Source organism: Plectrocnemia conspersa, unplaced genomic scaffold, assembly GCF_051122295.1.
Source record: "Plectrocnemia conspersa isolate PC_06_02 unplaced genomic scaffold, ASM5112229v1 ptg000009l, whole genome shotgun sequence".
In the NCBI taxonomy this organism is placed as follows: Eukaryota; Metazoa; Arthropoda; class Insecta; order Trichoptera; family Polycentropodidae; genus Plectrocnemia; species Plectrocnemia conspersa.
In genome coordinates, this window is record NW_028277173.1 from 11621278 (window position 1) to 11641536 (window position 20259).

The 20259-nt window shown below is 28.0% G+C and overlaps 1 long non-coding RNA gene across 1 annotated transcript in view; it reads right to left on the minus strand.

Annotated features, from left to right (window-relative positions):
• LOC148231934 (uncharacterized) overlaps positions 1–20259 on the minus strand; it is a 326124-nt gene that overhangs the window by 20810 nt on the left and 285055 nt on the right. The window contains exon 2 of the long non-coding RNA XR_015810605.1: positions 14252–14316. This is a non-coding gene — a long non-coding RNA (uncharacterized LOC148231934). The remainder of the gene's footprint in view (positions 1–14251; positions 14317–20259) is intronic.

Consider the following 20259-nt stretch of genomic DNA (forward strand, 5'->3'; position numbering starts at 1 on the left):
TAATTTGTTTACCTGTATATGGGTCTCAAAATTTAGAACTCCTGCCAGACAATACGCTTTGTCGCAGATCCAATTTGAGCCGTGCCAAGCGATTGTAGAAGTAGTTCACTTCACGTTCAGCACTTTGTTTGTGTCTTTGAACTTATTTACTATAAATGTTCTATAAATAATGGCAAAGCAATGTTTATAAATAACGTTAAAGAATTTATTCTTTATTAATAAATAATCATATTTTTACACGTTATATGAGGCATACTTATTTATTGATACGAGAAACTTATCAGGAAGCAATATAATATCGTCGCGTCCTAGCGCAACTTAAGTTAATAAACTCGATATTGGAATGTGCTTCGAGTTCTATTTAATACTAATTGTAATATCATACATTGATTGTTTTTTATCGATACAGGATGCGGCGTTATTTAAATATTGTATTGCTAATTAATTTATTTTACGTATGATGCAAATTAATATGCTATTGATTAATATATATTATAGTTTTGAAGTGGATAACAAATAGTATATTATACTGATATATTTTCATTCATACTGTGTAAATAAATATGTATTTGTATACGCATATATAGATACACATAAAAAAAATCAAATTCACATATTCGAAGCGACCCACTTTCATGTTGTTCATTTTTCTTCCTGACAATCCAAACACCGAGATTGCCAGAAATACTCAGATGACAAAGGATAAACTCGACTGGGTCACCAGAAGATTTTCGCCGCGTATGGAAATATTTATAAAATGAAAAAATATAAGATAAATAATAAAAATAGAAAATGAATTATAAATTAATTTTATTCACAAACAACGATGCAAAAATATCACTATCATTACATAATTTATGTATCAGGGTGATTTTTTCCGTTATGTGAAAATTTTCATAAAAATGGATTGATATCGATCCTGAGATTTGAGTTTTTCTAAGCTTTTCTTTATGTAGAAAATAATACGATCAAGCAAATTTATTTATCGTGAGGCAAAGATCATTCAATATATAGTGAAATAATTCCATCATTTTTTATGTCAAAAAAATTGTACGCACCGTTAAGAGCAGACAAAGCTTCAAAATCTCTTGGGATTCCTGATTAATAAAAAAAATATTCAAAGGTCATAGGTTATTGTACTCTTAGCTCGGGTCCACAGGACACGAAACTCAGTAATAACAAGCGAGTTTCTCGACGCCTTCCGAAATTTGTGGAGGGCTTTCTTCAGAGTAACGTAATTACGTTTTGAAACAAAAACAATTTAAATATATCCTATTGCTTATAATATTATCTGAGCATTTTAGAAGTGTCGAAACAATGTTGTTGCACTTATTTGTTCGCCTCCAATCATATTTTGCAAACATATTACTTGGAAAGACTAAATTGCCATTTCCGAATAATTCCAAGCACATATTTGAATCAAACGTCTCGATAATTAATGGAACGACATTATCATTAAATGTCAATTTCGACTTAATTGCGAAAGCTGGGTGATAATTATTTCTAAAATGGTTAAGTAGTCACTGCTAATTACATCACAGTTGATTATGTTTGTAAATAATTAATCAAACCTACCGCCGTGATAATTGCGCACGCGATTGATCTCTTTGAGGTCGAATAAATCCGACAGAGTCAATATTGCTGGTCCAATCCTATGATTGAATATTGAAATAGATTGTACTATTTCAGAAAATATATGCAGATAATATTATTTTATGTGAATATTTATGTTATTAAAATAATTATTTCTTTTTATAGAATATACATAGTTTGTTACCGTTTTCAAAGTGTTAAAAACGAGCGCCCCGTTGTGTGATTTACACATAAAAAAATAGAAAGTCAACCGTTGACCTTAGATTTTTTCAGCCCTTTTTCTATTGCCGTTGTATTTGTATTTCGTTAAATTTATGTATCCTTTAAGCGCGTGAATAGCGTCACTTGATAATAATAGCAGGCGCGTCGGAAAAGTGAGCTTTCGGCGATAAATCTGCCGTATCAAAATAAAAAAAAAATACATAAAGGAGGCTCAGTAAAAGATAAATGTTATACCGACAATAACAAATAGACAATGGGGTCAAGAGGAAATAATGTCTTCCGTGCGCCGAAAAAAGGAGAGCCTTCGCAGTCCGACCACACAATGGGCAAAATAGACAAAAACAGACCGGGAAATTGTTGACATTTATTATTTGTTACCAGTCGAACATGAAGGAAAAAATGCCTATAGCCTCTTAGAATTGACCTTTAATAAAGCAGATATGTTGGCCATTATGGACGATTTTCACGCCACAAATGGTTATCGTTTATTTTTTAAATTCTAAATATCTGTATTTATTTGTTTCAAATTAAATTATAACCATAGTGATTATACAGGTTACCCCAATGCGTCATGATTTTATAGCCAAAATGTACTCAGGAATAATCTAATGGCAGACGCAATACAGAAAATGACACAGTATGGCATTTTCCTACATTAAAGCCTATCTCAATAATTATTATAAATTACCCTGTACAGATAAAAAGCCTAGAACAGATCAAATGCATCAAAACAATTTTAATTTATCCTACTTGAATAAATACATATTTTAGAACGTATTTTTGATTTTACTTTAATGTTACGTAGTTGTATAGCAGAAAAAAATAGTTAATAATAAAAATAATAAAAAATATAAAAAATAACAGGTAAAGAGCCGACTAAGCAAATTAGTTATAAATAATTGCTGAATTTCTGTTTTTAGACGTTTGTACCTTGTCATTGTTTTGCGGCTTGGTTATAAGCAAGTTAGGTTAATTAAGTTGTTCAGATTCCGAGCTCAAAAAATTCGTAATTAAAATCCGAAAAATATATGAATTACCTAAGTTGATTGAGAAGATTTTAATTAAATCCAAATAAGGTGTACACTAATTGTAGATCAATTACCCAGAGTTGTAAACACAAGAAAAAGGCAATTATTAACTTTTTTACTATTTCGCTTTTTTCGCAATTATAAATTTATTTTATAAGATCCATAAATTAGCATACTAATTAAAATACCGTTTTTTATAATTTTGTTTTTATTCAAGGAATAAGACGTTACTATAACATAATATTAATTGATTATCTTGGCTCGTTTTGTAATGCTTGTCATTATTGTGTTTAGTGAAGCAAGGTGATTTTCTTTTGATAATAATGGATTATCACATCTCCGTGTGTGGGTAGGCGTTTTTCATAAATTTCCTTAGTTTGCGATATTGAATTGTCTGAATTATTTACGTGAAATGTATTATTTACGTAATAATATGACTCCCACATAACATTGAAAACAATTGCTTTGAAAGGCTTCTTGGAAAACCTGAAAGCGCACAATCACTCCATTAAATATTTCTATGATAATTTATATTTTTGTGAGCATATAAATATTTTATCATTATTATTTTAAAATAAGTCAGTGAGTGAGCAAATGCTATTTTTAATACCGGAAATCATTTTTGCGATTATGATCATATAAATTTATAAAAAAAAATAATTAACGGTACAGCATAAAAACATGCAATGCTGTTTTATTTGCCAATTTATTTATAAATGTGACGTTTACTATACATACAATAACAAAAATATAATTTACATATTTATATAAAAAAGATAAATTATATTTGTAAAAAAATATATAAATAAATAATCATCCCATTTTAACATGTCTGCAAGATGTAATGTAGCATTTTATTTTATAAATTTAAAATAATTGAAAATATAGCTAGTATTAGTATGTAAAAAAATAATATATTAATTATGGCATATAATGTTTTTTTTTTAAATTAAAATTCACTAACTTTCTAGTTAGCTTTTATAAAAATGGTTTTTAAGAAAAATTAGGAAATGATACGAAAATGTAAAGTTCGTGTAATTACGCCATTGATGATATGTATATTTGATTTAATTAACATAATTAATACATATATATAAAATTTGAATTTAATACTTCTATAGCCATCATAACATTCGTTTTAAATGAATATTTATAAGGTTGTTCATTTGCGTTTGTGTAATTATGTATGCTTAATTTATAAAGTATTAAAATAATCTATTAATATTGTTAATTTTATTTTTTAATCATTTTGTGAAATTCTACTAATAATAATAATAAAAATAATAAATTTATTAATGTCATTTACTTTTTATAAATTAATAAATATTTGCAATTTATAATAAAATAAAATAGTAATGACAAAAGCAACTTCAAGCTGGCATGATAAAAACGTTTAAGGCGAAAAATATAACCGTCATATTTAAATTCTCATCAAAAATGAAATACGAATTTATGAATTATTTATAACTGACTTTATAATGCTAATATAAAGGGCCAGATACTGGTTCTGAGATGGATTAGTATGATTGACATTTAAGCAGATTAATGTGTAAGTCATGACTTTCAAGAAAATCTGTTTTTAAAGTTATATTCAAAACTAAATTATAATGAGCATTGAATGAAATTAAGTTAAAAGCAATTATCTACAATTTCATATAATAGTATTAATTATATATATTCTGTCAAAAATATTTTTCTTTTAATCTAATTGCCGATGTAGTTTATTATATATTATGTCATACTGGAGGCACACCGCACATTAATACAATATAAATTAATTAAATTTTCTCATGAATGAGATAATCGAAGGACAATTAAGCGTTCACGGTTCGTTGCTTTGGGAACCTTTGGAATCTAAACCGTTTGCAATTCGCATCTGCGGTGTATCGATTGTACTTGCGTTAATGAATTGCTTAATTAGTCGGTTTTGATATTAAATTATATATATTGAAATTACTTACATAACAACGTGTTCGATTTACATTTCTGTTTGATATGAAATCACATGTTTTTGCCTTAAATTGTATTATATTATATAATAACCACGATGTTTCTGAATTATTGAATTAAATAATCATATATTCAAATAGTTAGATATTTTTTATATATATTAATATTAATCAACATAAAAGTTTATTTATAGAATTAATAAGCTTAGTGTTTTTCACTTTAAATTATTTTATGTTAATATATATTTTTTATTTTGCTTGATGGCTTAGAGTTGTTTTTATGAATTATATATTTTGATTGAAAATATTTGCAAAATATTGAAAAAAATGTAGATAAATAATATAAAACAATATTGGTTTTATTTTTTTTATTAAATTTAAAAAGAAATTATTTATTATATTATATAATTATAATTACGCACAATTCCAAAATAGTAGTTATAAATAATGAGACCGCTTCGCTTACAAGTCGATTATTGTAAAACCATAGTCCGGATATTGTCCGGTTTCGAAAATTCATGACAATGAATCTTCCCTTTCGAAAGGGTTGGGAGGATCGAGCTTTTAGCACAATGGCATTGCGGTTGCATTGAGACATATTACATGAAGTATAGATCGACTTTACATTTAACTTATATATAATACATCCAACTGTAGATTTTATTGTTTATAAATTAAATTTTTATACATGCAAGTAATAAAATAAATTATAATTTAATATTGACATCTTACAATAACTAATAAATTACTTAGCAAAATCTCAACATTCGATAAAAAAGATAATTTAAATCAGTATTTGCAGGCCCCATTGTGCTTTGGTTAGTCGTGTTTGATGATGGTCTATTGTTAGCGAAGTTATGGTTTCTAAAGATTCCTAGAATTTATTAGAACCCTACTATATTGTATATATTTTGTATAGCGCATGCTATCCATATATTGTAATGCATGCAAATTTTACATAAATCAAGTGTTCTTATTCTAAGCGACTATGTAAACACAATACTATTATTTGTTTATAACGTGGTGAAACGCTTTGAATGCATTTGCACATAATATGCAAGGCATTATTATATTTCTTGCCGGAACTTACTGAATGCGGTCAACAAAAACAGTACCTCCAGTTGCTCTACAAAATTAAGTTTGTCAGCAAACTTCACAAATAGATGCAAATTCGTGAGCAAATTGTACTCGGTTATAAAGCACGATCCAAAACTACCAATAGACGATTCTCTGGTATGTAGTCTTAAATTACTGTTTCGATAAATATTGATGGCAATAACGGATATTAATATTATTTATTTAAGTATTAAGCACACACTGTTAGTATTTTGGGCATATAAATATTATTAGATTTAAGACAACAACAAAAATATTAATAATAATTATTAATGTAATATCAAATTTCACGTCCAATTAAATTTGTAGGACTTTGTTTAATACAGAAAATTATGTTGTTTATTATTATAATTGTGGCTAATTGGAAACGGTAACTAAATACACGTAGACATATATGTATGTAGCAATGTGTACTCGGATGATAAGCCTAACTTATTTTCTTATATTTCATTATCGTATACATTTATATTAATTGTTTATTTAGTTTGGTGCAGAATATGTTTATTTATAATTGTAACTAATATATCATTTTAATTATGAAATATTATACAAGTAATACTATTAGTTTATTAAATTAAAGAATCGTCTGCTAACGAATGTATGTTACATTTTTCACATTCCATATATATCGTTTATATATGTACATAATAATTATGGTCCTTACTTGTACCCTTGTTTTACATCCTGAAATATTGCCCTTCCCTTTGAATATACATAGTATATTTTCACTTCCTAATTTACAAGCATTTCCATACGAACTATGCCTATATTCTCTAGTTATTTAAACATTTATATTTATCTATTGTTTCAAAAACTACCTTAAAATCTAAGATTATTAATAAAATAAAAAAATAGAATTGTTTACATCCTAGAATATCAACTAAGCATTTTTGAATATTAATTTTTTAAGAAATAAAAACTAATATTTTTATTTCTTCATGTTCTCGAGAATTTTCGTGAAATTTTAATGATTAAATATAATGTGATTTAATATTTTAGTATATTATTGTACATAACTTAATGTATGTGAAAAATCTTAACTGTTTGTATTTCTGCAATATTTTTTTGCCAATATTTAGCCATGTTAATTATATTATTTGTAGTAATAGAAATATAAAAGAACTGGAAGAATGATGAAACATTAATGATTTATTAATACACATTAATAAATACATTATTACACATTATTTTTAAAATATTTTTTTAAAGCACACCCCATCTAAAGTATAATCAGCCACCCTTGTTATTTTTTATTGTTAGGAAATTTTGGCCGTGGATTTTTTTTTTCGTTTTGTGTAGCGAGACTTGCAAGTGTGCGTACTTTCATAAGTGCAAATTATTAAATATGATGATGAATTGTTATAATGGACACAAATTATCAATCTACTTTGATTGATAGATCATCGAATTATGAAGAAATTTTATGCTTTCGTAATAAACCTAAATCGTAGACAACCTTTTTTGAAGTGGTTTATCACCATATGCTGATTGAAATTGTACAGAAAATCAATAAAATTCTTTTGCCTTTCAAATATTCCGACCTTTATTAAAAGCTTTCAATAAAGCATGCGTATTTTAAAACATCTGGCACAGACCCACCTTTTTTTGCGCAGCGGTTGCAAAACATTTAAAAATAGTCGTACAAATTTAATTTTTAACAAAAAATGGTTCTATGAAAATTTTTGATAAATGATAGATTATTGATTTGTGCATTTATCAAAAAGAAACACTACTACCAGCGAATCATTTATAGCTTGGTGCGATTCTTGTTCATTTAAAATATTTTATGTAATAGCGAATCCTCTTATTGGTTCTATGGCAAAAAAATTTTTATAGCATTAGTTTCATTGTCCTAAAATTTTTGATATTTAAATTTCATGTTTAATAATAGCATTTCTTTGTTAGAGAGTGACTTTTTCACATTTTAATGTTATTTTGTCTTAAACATAAAGTTTAATAGATTTTTGGCATATATTTATTTATTTTATTTTAAGCCGGAGAACGAGTCTTCTGATTTTGTTGTTATAAAAGTCTTACATTATTTACCATTATTCGGCATTCAATTTGGGCAGAATTTAATAAGGAACAAATCTAAATATTTCTAGTCATTTATTATCATAGTCTTCTAATCGTTACTTCTTTAAATTTAAGGCACGCTGTATTTATATTAAAAAAATAAGTAATTATTTTGTTATTTTATTGCAAAAGAAACTTATAAATAAAAAAACCTCGCACTTACTTTATTGTTTATGTAGTGTTTTATAGTATTTTCTACTTCAATTAGTTTTTTGTTATAATCGATTGGCATTGTTTTTGTGACTCCTTGTAATATCTTAAAGATACGACATTATTTTAGAACATATTTTTTCTGTTTTAGTTTAGAGTGAATCTGTTTTAATTTAACATGTACTAAAGTTTTTAGTTTCCTATAAAACGAGCAGTTTTGATATAGGACATACAAAGGTGATATAACTTTTAATTTAACTTATATTGAAGTTTTATACACATGCATTTTATATTATAAAAAAATTAAAGAAAGCTTGAATTATATTAGTTTTAATGCTTTTAGTGACAATAGAGTTGTCCGATTTTATTCAAGCGCTTTCTTGTAAGGATATAATTTTTTATGTAGGATCAGTATTCCAAATATGCGTCAATCTTTATTTGCGACCTACACTATAGTAAATAAAATATCAAATTGGTTTTAAATATACCTAAAGTTATATATATGTACAGTATGTGACGCTCATAAATACTCTATATTTTTATAGTGGTTTGTTATCTTACACATCAGTAGGAAGGGTTTGGAAGATAGCCAACAAAAAGGTGACACAACACGATAATAAATTACATTTTTTGTAATACTACATTGATTATTGATCCAATTTTACCCATAAGAGTTTTCTTTCAAGACATTTTTTATTGGAAATTTTTATTAAAATTTAAAAAAATCTCACCAATTTGTTTAAAATTAAAACCATTGTGACCTGATAGGTTAATCTAATAGTCCAAGATTGGCAAAAACATAAAATATATAAAAATTAAAAAATAAATACGTACACGTATAATTAAAAAATCTTGATGAACAGCATTGAGCAGTCTTATGAATTTTGTTAAAGCTTAGTATGTTGCAAACTAGAGCATCATAAAGAGTGCCTAATATTTATTGACAAACGCGCATTTCTCAAAATAAAATCGATAAATTTTTTATTGATATTTTGTGAATCTCTGGAATGTGTAAGCTAAATTTTATGTGCTTTTTGAAAGTCACACAAAGATCATTAGTAAAGAAAGATCTGTCTAGAATATTTCCGCCAATATGATGGGAGTATTCCGCCAGCATCGAGGATCTTGAAAATTAAATTTTGTGACATTTTTGAGATTGAAAGACTATCTAAAGCTTACTTTCATAAATAATTAAGATTAAGAGAATCTGAAATCATCTTTAAGATTGATTCATTGATATTAGACAAACCTTATTTTATATAATTAAGAACAAAATAAACATTTACCTAAATTTATAAAATATGGGTCATAATGCTAGCGTAACATACCCTAACATAACCTAACATAATCTAATCGAACTTTTATAATAATTTATTTATGACTGACTGATTTACATACTATAACCAATATATTACAATTTTTAGGTTGCTGTCATTTTTTTTGTTGTACACATATAATTTATTTTTTATAAGCTCAAGCAGCTCATTTTTTGAGAATTTTCAATACCTGATATGTACGACCTAGCTCGATTATAATCATCACCGTATTTATCCGTGAGATTAGGAAAATCCAGGAAAACTTAATCTGTGATGAATAATTAGAATTATATTTATGTAATAATCACTAATTTTGATCTCCCAAACATAATAGAAATTGAAAAACACGGGACAAAAGGACTATAAGGGATCTTTAGTATAAAAAATAGAGAAGACATGAGATATATTATTGTGAATTCCAAATTACTGCATTGTCTTCATTCCTTTGATACTAGCAAAGCCCATAGTGAGTTCTTATCCTTCATAAGAATAATGAACCACCAGGCTAAAGGCGCTGGAGTTTATTATTTAGTTATTTTGGCACGGCTGTAAAATGTATTACGCTATAAAGTTGTATGTCAGAGTCACTCTCTCTCAAAGTTGAGTAACACGTACTGACTTTGCCGAGGTACTACTTCTGGTGCTACTCTAAGGGTTCATCGTTTCGCTTTGACGACGTGTGCCGTTTTAATTGACACGAGTGTCGTTTGCCTTAATAAACGTAATATACGACGAAGGGCTACGTTAGAACACAAAATTCTAGCTTTTCATATAATAACTGTTAAGATGATTTTTTATAAATAAAATTGGATAGATTATTTTGTAAAGCTGCATCACATTAAAAATTAAAACGAGTTTATTCTGTACGTAATGAAAAACTGCTCAAGCAGTAAAAATACGTTATAAACAGGCAAATGTATAAAAATTGTGTCGGGAATTTAAAGTAGTAAGAATCGTTCATGGGGAAGTAAAAAATGGAAAGTCATTCTTTGTCACCGGTTAACTCGTTTGATACAATTTGAAATAAAATGTTTAAGCAATAAAACAGAGAAAAGCTCTGCGCGCTTTGGGTTCTAAATTAGATATATAAAATACTTCTATGACGCTAGAGTCAATTAATTAGATTACAACAAAATAATTATGTACATGTCGAACATGAAAAATAAATAAAGGGGTATTTTAAAGATAATTATGTAAATCATAAAATAAATTGAATTAAAAACATTTTCTAATTTCTTTATATATTTTATGTTATATATGATATATCAATTAGTTGTATTATGTATTATTTTAAATTATTAACGATTCCTGAAAATATAAATTCACAAGCTTAAAGAATTCTGGAAATTTGAAGGATCCCTTAGGGACAACAATTCTAGATCATTGCCTCTCTTCGTCTCGAATTCGAGACACGGAAGTCGGAAAAAAGCGGAAAATAATCGTCGGAATTTTCTCGCGTTATTAATACCGAGCGAACTTTATCGCTCGGAATTTATGTTATACTCGAAAGTTTTGCCAGTGGCTAAATTGCACTATTGTTGCGGATGAGTTATGCGATTTTAAACGCGCTGTCTGTAATTAATGCAATTAAGCAGTAACTTGTCTCATATAGCAGTTAAATGCCATCATATCAACTATAACGTTTTTGATCTTGTCTAATAGACTAAGGTTTGATTAGATCTGCATGATTTAATGCGCTACAGGATCACAAAATATCACAACACATTTTAATTTTACATGGCCAATAGCTGGCCACACACGGGCGGATCTGCCCGCCAAATTTCTCCGAAATGGATGTCCGACGGACAAATCCGCCAGTGTGTGGTGTTAAAACTCTCGGACAGATCCGTCTGTTGTCTGTCCGTTGTCCGTGCTCAAAACGAACGGATCGGACACGGACAAGCAGATCTGAGCAGAGATCGCGCTCGCGTAAATGACCGTTTACTATGTTTTTTGTTAAAATTTGTCCCTTAAATGATTTTATGACCCGGGCCTTTATTAATTTGCGACAAAGTTGCCGCCAACGTCTAAATTTTTTTAAAGTTTTATTACTTTATGACCCCTTTCTATTATATTACTATACAATAGAAAAAATAATATAAATTTAAGATGCACTTAGAGACTCTAGATATGTAAATATTACATACAATATTACATAATAAAAAATATAATTTTAATTATATTAAAATTAAAGTTATTATCATTATTGAAAATGTATGAAGAGATCAAGGTGTATATATATATGTATGTATATATTAAAAATATTAATAAATGTCATTTAAATTTAGAATTTACTTTAGCACTTTATAAATTTAACTTCTCTTTTACAATATCTACCGAGCTCAGTCAGACAGATCCGAGCTCGTACATTTTGCGTCTGTGGCCAAGCCCGGACAAATCCGTCAGATGTCCGACGGGCAGATCCGTACGTATGTGCTTAGCTAATATCTTTAAATATATAATTAAGTACACTAGATTTTTTGGTCTAATGTTGGAGAGCAATGGCACGTATAATATATTTAATTAAGAAAATCTGTGATTCAGGTTTACTTTTGAGAATTTCTAAATATTTTTTTATTATAAGTACAATTTAAAAAAACTTATTACATCTTTGTATTCTAATCCTTTTTATTAAATGTATTTCACTAAGTTTTAACAGAAATCAGTGCCATCTTGTGACTAATGTATAAGTATATTCTTTACTTATATTTTTACTCCACTCATTTTCTGTTTGCATGACAATACAAATGATTAGCATTGAAAATCTGGATCAATCAAACAGTAAGCAAAACACTTTTTGATGTTTTCCCCACCGACATTTTTAACGCATTTAAAAGTTCCAATAATCTAGATATTTCATATTTTATCAGAATCCAATACATCTATTTCCACATTAAGAAAAATCTTTCTCCATGATCGAATACATGTAGCTGGTTTTAATTTTGACTAAGATTGTGCAATTATATGTATAGAATTCAATGTCGTAATTTTTTCCAGAATAAATTATGTCATTATCTTCCAGCACAATAAAGCAGTTTCATTGATGATATTACACCTTGGTCTAAAGATTGAATTAAATTCGTAACTTAGGTGTGTTTTAAATATGCTTACGGATTAGATTAGGATTAGAAGAAACAATATTTATTAACAATACTGCTGTGGCAATCCTTTAGCTTAAAAAAATACTCTAGGAACCAATTTTCATTTGAACCAATCTTTAAAGATATTTATTTACAATAATAATTAGCAGAAAGATTTTTATTTCATTCCCTTTACCTTATCACAACATTTTTTTCATATGTCACAATAAAATTTAATTTATTTCAAACGGGATAATCCGCAACCGGATAATCCACAGTATATTGTATTAGTATTTAGTAGGTCGTTCTTTGAATCATATACGATTTTTTATCGTGTCTTTCGTAAGTAATTACTTTCATAGTAAATAAAATGGCAGATAATATTACAATAGACCATATAATAATTAAAGCATTTAAAAATGTCATTATAATACTAAGCATACACTAATTACTCCGCACGGTAAAGTACTTCTAAAATAAATAAGGAGCAAGAAATTATTATCGAGTGAAGAATTAACAAGCTGGCCATCGGATAAAAAAAAAATTCTTGAATAAATTCTGCGTAACAAAAAAAATATCAAACGTCTTGGACCTCTAATCAGACCATTCATCAGTAATAATAACTTAAGGAACGCAAATTTTAACAAAACCTATGCCGAAACTTATTAAGGAACATAGAAAAAAATTACGAAATTACATGATCCAGTTAAAACAAAATAAATTTTGGATCAAGCATTTGCTCAAGTTCAAGAAGCCATGCAAAACTCCTAGTTTTACAAAAAAATATAGCGGAAAGGAAACTAAAAAAACTAACAAGGAAACCAAGCATTAAAAATAAACTAAATATGGTAACAGAAGAGTAAAAGGAAATTCTAAATGATAAAAAAACAATCAATACAAAACTATTATTAAAAAAATAATTGCAACTAAAGACACAAGTTATTCTCTATGAAAAACAGCAAATAAATCAAACAACCACAAATGCTTGAATCATAAGAAAATGGGAACTGGGCGCAAATTTCTGAACCATTTCCAGCAATATGTATAAAAAAAGTCATTTCAGGAAGCACGGTATAAACTAGATTTCATTTAAAAATAAATAAAAATAAAATAAATTAATCCTATAATTAAAATGAACTAAGCCTTAAAAAAGCTCTTGGATATAATTTATTTACTAAGAAATGTATTAAAAACTTCCGAAAAATAAATAATTAAAAACATTTTCAACGCAATAATAAAACTCCAATATTTCCCAATGCAGTGGAAAATGTCACAAGGAAAGGACCCAAGAGACGTGAAATCTTACAGACCAATTAGTATTTTAAATATTTGAGATGTTACTGTTGCATAGACTAAATCCAATACTACAGAAAAAAAATAATCACAAGCTACCAATTTGGCTTTTTGCAAGAGTACGGCACGATTGAAAAAATACACCGAGTGGCAAACGAGATTAATAAAAATCTACAAGAGAGGAATATTGCATAACTACTTTCCTGTATATAGGTCAAGCTTTCAAAGTGTGACATATGGGATTAAAATATAAAATCAAAAATACATTATCTCACCATATGTATGAGCAATAGATTTTTTTTAGTAAAATATAAAGTTGAAATATCATACGTTTGTCCTATAAAATCTGGAGTATCTCAGATCAGTATACTAGGAGCAGTACTATTTTTAATATGTACAGAAGACATGCAGACTACAAATAAGACTACCTGTGCAACCTTTGCTGACGACACAGGTAATATGGCTGCTCATTCAGATCCGGATTGTAGAAAACCTAAATAAAATACAAAAATAAGTAAATATTTGCATTGAAAAGAAAAACGAGTTAAAGCCGGTCCATAGTACGTTTACAATGATAAAAAAACACGTCCTTCAGTCTGTCAATATTAATTGCTTGTATATAAATCTATCATTAAGTCAATTTGGATGTAAGCAACTCCAATATAATTCAGAGCTTATTTATCAATTTATATAAATATTGATTTAGTTAGTTAGTTAAATCACTATCTACTATTACAAAATGTACCTTTAGTTTATGCAAAAAAAAATAAACCATCAATAAGCCATTAATTATTCACAGATTACTGCGACACTGTCGTGTAGTTGCTGGTATTCACTCGCGGCCATGATTATTGTACATTATTAATGCATAATCTCATCTCAAATACGAATAATCAGATACCGTTCGGGAATTGAGAGACGTACCCTGTTTTCGTGAAATCGATGTAGCATAAACATAAATACGTTATTAGCATGTATTAGGAGGACAAATTAATTACCGGGGGTGTAGCGATTACTTCGTTGTTTCGCTACAACGACTAATTATAATCGTTAATACTTAAAGGGCTAAAAGATTGCACAACTAGACGGTCGTTGATTATAATACGGCTGTGTTAAATGTGGTTGAACAAGATATCAACGCCACGAATAAAGTTGTTTTGCAATGAGTTAACAAAGCCGTCAACGCCAAGCAACAACTTTCGCCTTGTAACCACTGTAGAGGTACACAATACAACATAATATTATATCGCACAATAAGAATTGTATTTTATTACAATGGTGTGATAGCCCGTTGACGTAAATAAGAGATTTGTAGATGTATTATATAATATTTATATATCAAAAATGATTTATATTATTTTAGTGGTTTTTAAATTATTTTGCTCGTGTTTATAGGTTGTATCCTTCATATTAAATTTATATAGTTGTTATTTAAAACTTAGGTGTATATTATTACTGTAAATAAATAGCTGTTGCGTGACAAGGAGTGTGCAAACTGAAATAGGCGTCGCATTTTGTGTGCCATCATAAAGATTTGTAACTAAAAAAGGTTTTTTGTGCGGAGGGTAGGGCACAATTATTAAGTGCTTAGTGCTTAGTATAATTTTCACACAAGTCTTGTTTTACCACACTACCGTTCTGATAAATAATTTAATATAATAATATATTGCATATATTTATTTTAATTAAAAACATTATAAATTACAAAAAAAATATTTCATATTATTTTTGCTTGATTTGGGCTCAATATTTTTTTTATTAAAATAGGGTAAAACTAATAAAATATAATATCTTAAATTTTTAATTAAATCAATAATTTAACTATAATTGTTCTTTTTTTTTAGAAATATATTTTTACTAGCGCATATTCTCTGCAACTAGAAGTAAATAGGGAATGTACGTACATTTGATTTCAGCTTATAATATATGCCACAAATATGTCCCTACTACGTAAAAAAATACCAGCGGTGTTAAAATGGTTAAAAAATAGTTTGCCTAGGGTTACTCAGCCGATGTAAAAGATGCTTGATACAATAGTCTATGTCATACATCGTTTGTATTTCTGCAGTAGTTCATTCTTATTTGGAATGTACTTATGTTTTAATAGTTATATTCCTGTTAAAATACTTATTTGCAACAACCAGATTGTTATATTTTGAATTTATAGTAAAAAAAATGTCTCATACTATCAAAAAATAATTAGAAATATTTCAAATATCATAATCCACACCATTTATGGAGTAGATTACAATTATTAGAAAGATTTCTTTTCAAGAAATCGAGTGCGACTAAAGTTATGCAGATTCTAAGCGATAGTTAAAATAATAATTATCCTGCTTTAACTTTAGTTCATCCCATTTCATACCCTAGTATGTAACTTAAGGTTATAAATATCAAATAAGGTAACCAATAAGGTTATTATCACCTAGTATAACATTTTTAACTAGCACAAATATCAAAATACCGATTTTTTTTATGGAAGCCCTGTTCAAAATTTCTATGCACTATAAATTATATATATAATAGTTAACAAGTAAATATATGTCACAAAAGTTTAAATTGTAGAATTTCTTATGGGAATTATTTATATTCCGAATATGAAAGCCTCTTAATTGTAGGCCATTCTTTACAAAATTCATTTTTTTGGGAAATATTTTTTTAAATCTTACTTCACTTAGAATATCTCCATTTTCAAAGCCGCAGAGAAAGAGGAGAAAAATGTAAAATTGTGAAACTTGTAATAAAAAATTTGGTTTTCTTCTAGGGCAGTGGTGGCCAACCCGTGGCGCATGCGCCAAACGTGGCGCATTGGATGATCACAAGTGGCGCATTGCATCCTTGCGTCCCTTAATTCAATTCATTCAGCCTTCGGTAATGTCCAACTTTATGCGGATTTTTCGGCTTTTCATATTTTTTTTCGCGGTGCACCAGTTCAGAACCGCTGCTATAGGTGTTGCCATTGCGCGTTCCCACTTAAACGTTCGCAAGCACTGCGCACTAGCAACACACAACGTGCTTGTCAGTTAATTCTGAGTGAGCCACCGTGGCGTGGAGCTTAAAGCGGAGTTTTTGCGAGTGTTAGGTGTACTAGCGTGGTTTTTGTATTGAGTGATTAAAAGACAGATTCAAGAATAAATATGTATTACAATTGTCGAAGCAGAGCAATATATAGAATTCAAATCCCACATAGTTGATATTCTGTGTAATATGACGTACGTACATTGGATCTATTTGTTCTTTTTCAACTTTTTAGAGTTATATACTTTTCTATGTTTTTTATAAATTCCTGTTATCTGTTATAATGCAAAAGAAAATGAAGAAAAGAAGCCAAGATAGTGATAGTAAGCGCGATTTCAATGAAAAGTGGGAAAATGAATTGCTATTTATAGCAAATTCATCAGGAAAACCGTTTTGCATTGTTTGTGAAAGTACTCTTTCACATAATAGAAGACATGATCTTCAGAGACACTATCAACCACAGCATCAGACTAATATAGAAGAAAAAATGAAGCTTGTTTTTGAGTTACGAAAAGAATATGTAACTAAGAAAAAGGAAGAAATCAGAAAAAAGACAAAATATATTTCTTAAAGTAGGTTGTGAAGACTTGGCGATGACAGAAGCATCATATAAAATTGCTTGAGCATTGGCAAAAAAAAAAGCTTTTTTTCTTAAGGAGAAGAAATTGTTAAATCTTGTCTCCAAATATTTATCCAAAGTTTTAGAAAGAAAGGATGTAGATCAGCAACTGGGAGATGTTGTTCATTCTTGTACTTTCTTTTCGCTAGCTTTGGATGAATCAATGGACATATGTGATGTTGCCTAGTTAAACATTTTTATAAGAGGAATTAATGATAATTTTAATGTATTTGAAGAACTTGCTAGTCTGAAGTCATTGCATGGTAAAACAAGAGGAACAGACATATTTGAAAAAGTAAAATTATGCCTAGAAAATCTAAAATTCGATTATAGTAAACTCATCAGTGTCTGTACTGATGGAGTTTCTGTATTTACAACTTTGCTTGAAAACTTTTTATGACGTCCTGTATTAAAATATCACTGAATTATACACCAAGAGGCATTGTGTGGGAAAACTTTAAATATAAAACATGTTATGTTGCTGGTTGTGAAATGTGTGAATAAAATTAGAGCAAGAGGATTAAACAGACGAGAATTCAGAGAATACTGTGAATTGCTAGATTTGGAATATGGTGAACTTATCCTTCAATGTGAAGTGTGCTGGCTTTCTAGAGGTCCGATTCTGAGTAGATTTTGGAAATTGAAAAATGCCGTTTCTAATTTTTTGGTAAAGGAAAATGAACTACCTGATAAAATAACTTTATTATACTGGCTATTTGATTTGGCATTTTTAGTTTACATTACTAGCCATCTTAATGATCTAAATATAAAACTACAAGATAAGAATACATTATTTTTTAGCTAAGTAAATAGCATTAGTTTATTTAAAATCAAATCAAAAATGTTTATCTCCCAGTTACAAAATGAGGATTAAAATCAATTTTCACACTTAAAAGAGCAGAGTGAACGTGCTGCGGGTAATAGCAATTTGACCAAATATATTGACAAAATGAAGATTTTGCAAGAGTCATTTTAAAGTGGTTTCGTGATTTTGCTAAAGAAGAAAACTGTATGCTCTCATTTATAAAGCCATTTTCAGTAAGTGAACAAAATTATATGCAGATGCTTTGTAACATGCAAATGGAATTGATTGATTTAAAATCAAATTCCTTCATAAAAATGAAATTTGATAAGCTTTTCCCGGATCAAAATGCGTCTGACATTATTAATTTCTGGCATTCATTACTTAGTGAACATTTCCCAGAGCTAAGAAAATATGCAAAAGTTATATATGTCGCTTTGGAACCGCATACAGGTGTGAACAAGACTTTTAATAAATGAAATTAGTAAAAAGCAAAACAGGGTCGCATAAAACTAATTAGAATTTGAACAGCGATCACCCTCTCGCCCATGTGATTATTTCTTACTATTGTAGATGTGTGCTCTAATAAACGTGTGCTTTTAAAATGACGTAAATTAATTAATTGAATTCCGTGATTGAGTTATTTCTTTTCCTCCCATAAGCGAAGCAGTTCCTACTTCTATCTTTATTTTACAACCCCAAATGTGAACGTAAGAAGATAAAAAAAGTGCTTGAGTTGTATGGCGCATCTGAACTTGTCTCTGAAAAAATTGGCGCATGGTATACAAAAGGCTGGCCACCTCTGTTCTAGGGGATGGCTTAAAAAGTATCACACTATACTTTATTTCAAAAATTGGTTAATTAAATAAATAATTAATATACACATTAAAAAAGCTACTTTTATGTATGTTAAAATTTGTGTTTTAAACTAAACATCATTATTGACAAATTTACTGAAAATGGCTTAAATTTTCTGGAACACTTTTGAAAAAACATTAGGGTATAAAATTTTTATAAACAAATGTGTAACTTAAAAGCAAAGTAAAAAAATGGTTTTAAAAATACTTGATTTTAATTTTTCGAGGTATTAAATTGCAGAACAGCTTTAAATTTTATATTTTATATAGGAAAAATTAGGCTCTCAACTATATAATGTTTTTTTTTGCTTCTAGCTGTACAGTAAAATACATGACGGTATTTTTTTAGTCACTGTAAATTGCGAATTACTGATTTAGTGAAATTTGTTACCCAGTAAAACTATATATTTATTATAGTCCAGTTTATTATATTATATAATACATATAAATCAACATATATGTTGAATAATTATTGGTTGTGCTAAATGTATATTTATTTGCCTTTATTACATTCTTCTGAATTTTCGGTGATTATACTCTGCCGTAATAAAGAAAGTAGTTCTATTCACTTTGAGGTTTTAAAGATAAACTTTTTTACATTTGTTTGTAATAATTTGAGCAAAATTCTTTGGTTAAGTCCATGAGAAAAAATACTTAAAAAAGCAAGTAAGGTAATAATAATATTGGGGATTAGGAACAATTTCGTTATTTTTATAGCCATTTATATAACATTAAAATCCTATTGAAAAAAATCTAATAACCCATTACAAAAAATATTGCTCCAAAACCCTAATTCTATACTATTATAAATAATAAAAATAATTTTGTTGTAAAAATTAATGTATTTAAACAAAATAAAAACATTATCTAATATATTTTAAAAATAAAATTAAGTTGTATCTTCTTTGTTGTAATATATTATAATATATATTGTACAGCGTTGTTTATTTTGGTATAAAATTATTATTTTTCCTGGCATTAACCTTGAAACTTCGGAAATAAACGTCGCAGATGGCAAATTCTGGATATCATTAAATGTTTATTTTTTTTTGCTGGATATTCGATAATAGGTAAAACATTCAGGGTATTATTTGTCGTCTCTTGTATTTCACAATATTATATTGAAAATAATATCGTACA